This window comes from Etheostoma spectabile, chromosome 9 (genome assembly GCF_008692095.1).
Source record: "Etheostoma spectabile isolate EspeVRDwgs_2016 chromosome 9, UIUC_Espe_1.0, whole genome shotgun sequence".
NCBI lineage: Eukaryota > Metazoa > Chordata > Actinopteri > Perciformes > Percidae > Etheostoma > Etheostoma spectabile.
This window is the reverse complement of record NC_045741.1, coordinates 24,892,259-24,895,755: the sequence shown is the minus strand read 5'-3', so window position 1 is coordinate 24,895,755 and position 3,497 is coordinate 24,892,259. Positions and strand designations below refer to the sequence as shown.

General features: G+C 39.8%; 1 protein-coding gene across 4 annotated transcripts in view; it reads left to right on the top strand.

The window, feature by feature from the left end:
- The window catches only part of lpp (LIM domain containing preferred translocation partner in lipoma), a 144,823-nt gene that overhangs the window by 1,619 nt on the left and 139,707 nt on the right, over positions 1-3,497 (top strand). For all 4 annotated transcript variants that reach the window (XM_032526751.1, XM_032526754.1, XM_032526750.1 and 1 more), the window contains exon 2: positions 3,194-3,264. The gene's annotated coding sequence lies outside the window, so the exon portion shown is untranslated. The remainder of the gene's footprint in view (positions 1-3,193; positions 3,265-3,497) is intronic.

The window sequence follows — 3,497 nt, the reverse complement described above, 5'->3', positions numbered from 1 at the left end:
CTGTCATCAAACCGAATACATTTGTGTTGCTCCGACACATTTTTGACACGGGCGACTTTAAATGAAACTGTCTTTAAAATCTGGTTTGAAAAGACTTGTTTGACAGCGTTGATGATGTTAAAGTTAAAAGATGAGTGCCTCAACTGCCTTTGAACCAGGGCCCCCCCTGGTAGGTTTAGTCAAGTCATTCTACTGCTTGTGTTATTTTAATGAGGATGTCCTTTTCTGGAAGGAACAGCTGCGGTTTCCCGGACTCAAAATGAACAGTTTTAGGCTAGTGCCTAAAGACGGTGGGCTTTCAGAAAGTGTCACCTTTTGGGAGTGTTACCACAACCAGACGCTAGGGTGCATCTCTGTAATGGGTAGGTGTGGTTTATTGGTACCAAAACTGATGACGAGACACATTGTGGTTTTTGTGTTTCTTGTATTACTTTTAATCTGCAGATACGTGGCGATCTTTGCCCCAGGGTCGTTAATCAACACTGCTCCGACAGCAGCAAGTTTTCAGACTTTTCTAATCATCTGGATGAAAAACATATTATCTGCTCTATGATAAAAACAATTTTGAACACGTTTCCCAAGTTGCAACTCTTTTTTCCAAATCCAAACAAAGATCGTAGCCAGAAAGGACATATGTCCTCGATTTATAGAACTTGAACAAAAACGTTGTTCTCCCATCCAGGAATGCTGTAAGGTCTATTCAGACCCTCCTCCACGGTGCTGTGGAGGAGGGTCTGTCAAAGCGAGACTAGGTACCACCATAGCCTCCCGTTGGGCTAATGACCTAGGGACTACTTACCTGAACAATACCTGTGTTTCTCACAGGCAGTCCTTTATCTGCAGCCTTTAATGCAAGTGTAAGAAAGAGGAGAGGTAGTGATTGACCTAAGGTTCTTTGGTGCAATTCATGTGTTAAGGAGCAACATTGTTGCCTTTTTTTGGTATTTGGTTTGCGTTCAGACTGCACTTTTAAATATACCATATTTTGTAAACAAATGTCATACGGAACATGTTCCTCTTCTGCTAGTTAACTAATGTTCAAGTTTCCCTCATTCATGTGTTGAGTGCACGTCGAGGAACCATGAAGTAGCAACGCTGGGAGCAGGGCAATCTATTTGGAGCGCCTTATTTTATTAATTTAAATATTCATATTTGGTGCCAGTATATTGATTATTGTATGGCATGAAGGACAACAGTATATTGCTGTATTGAGATTTTGTCCCACCCATAGAAACAATGGGGTCTTATTATTTTAAAGGGTTAAAAAGCTTACCTTAACCTAAATATGCATAGTCCACAGGATAAGATTTCATAATCATGTTAGAGGAAAACAAGTGGTTATTATTTTGAACAGATAAGGACACCAGATTTTTTTGCATTGACATGTCAGTGCCGTGTGAGATGTCTGCTGTGCTCTCAGGTGTGACATGTAATACGCTGGTATGGATAACAACACTCTTGTCAGTTTTTTTCTTAAATCCATGAAAACTTAATTGCAGGCGTTTTTACTGGCCCGAGACAGCTTCATCTCGGGTGTACTTGGTGTAAGTTACTGTGCAAAACCGACTGGTCAACAACAGTGATAGGTGTCTGACAATGCATGATTATTATTGTGTACCTATAACTGACAAACTCAATCAAGTATATTATCTATTCTAAGTCAAGAACCACTTGGAACTATTACTAAACTAAACTGCTAGTCAATTACATGATTAACTAATTGAATAATGGTTTAAATAATTCATCAAGTAAAAATACAAACAATGTGCATTTTACAGCTTCTCAAATGGGAGGATTTGCCTGGTCTGCGTGACAAAATAATCAATAAAGACATCATGTTGGGCTCTTTGAACTTGTGACAAGCATGATTTAACATTTTATGGCGTGTATGAGTAATTAAAAGCATCAATAGATGAATATCACTCGTTAAAGCGGCAGCCCTCAACTGCAAAGATAAGCCTTTTGTATTCATTCCATGAGAGAGAAGAGAAATGCACAACCCTCAAATGATAAGTCTATGATCACAATAATGCCTAAATGATGGAAAAAAAAGAAAATTAAATGTAATATTTTTTTGCATTAAATCACCTACTCACTCCTGTGACACTCACTCACTCACACACACACACACACACACACACACACACACACACACACACACCACAGCACAAAACACACACACACACACACACACACACACACACACACACACAGAGGTTAAAAATCATTGGGCTGAAGAGTGGCAATGTGCAGAAATGTTGAACTTGTATTTATTTATTTATGCCTATGTGAATGAACAGCAGGAAAATCACGGTTTTTGGAGTAACATTTTCCCGTATGTGACGAGTTGGTGATCGTGATTATGATAACAGAGTGATTTTTTTTTTTTTTTAACGTAGCGGTATTTACTGCAGTTGCTGTTCAGAGATGACACAGCCCCCCCTTTTACCTGATGCAGCCTTCTGCAAAGGGGGATGATGTGACAGGCTTATGCTTAGGATTGTCAGTAGTGTGTAGTATTTCTCAGTAACATCGGGAAATAACATGTTTGTTTTTTCAAACAAGATTATTTTCAGAAGGTTTATCGTTTTTTCAGCTTTGGAGCTCGTGGTCAGTCTACCTTGGATGGTCTAGACATAACGGAACTGCCTAATCAAATCCCGTTGAAGAAATGAATGAGATTCTTGCTTCCAGCTCCACACTGTTGGCACTGTTGGCCAGTCCGTAGAGTTTGGGGACAACACGCAGGTCCAGCATTGCGTCCCCCAACTTTGACCTGACTAGTCAGCACCTGTGTGGCTGGGCTTGGCCTCTAACTCAAACATGTTAAAGTAATTGTTGTACATTTAAATATCTCTATAATAAGTAAATAACATGTTGCTATGAGTTTTCCTTGTTGAGAGATACCGTTTATATTGTATCTCTGCATTGAAATATTACTGCCAATAGACAGGTGCATGGTGAGAATTGACAGACTAAAATTGAAAAGCACATCTTACAATCAGGTTCATGCAGGACTTATAAGAGTCCGTCTATGGCTTATCCTTCTCTTTATGACTGATGACCGACTCATTGGAAAAAAGATCCATGAGTTGACGGGATCCACCTACCATGTTGGCGTGGCCCTGCACGATCAAAGTTATGTAATCATTCTGAGTAACACAGAGTTGTCTCTATTTCTCAATCTCAACAGATTTCCACATACAGTAAAGGGCATCGCTTCAACAACCTTCCAGGAATCTGTACATCCAGAGAGGAGAAAAGGTAAGATAGCTTTTACTTATTTGGGCTTTTTTATATACTGTGTGTTGGGCATGTTGTAGTCCTGCTTTTGTGCTTCCACATGGGTGGTACTGGAACCTGTGTTTGGAAGCTCATGTTGAGGTTTAAGCAAAGAAATATGAACATAGCTGAGCAACTCAGTGTCCAGTCACTCTCAAAAACTACACTCAACACTACGTGGTAAACACAAAAAGCTAAATACACTTGTCGCCCCC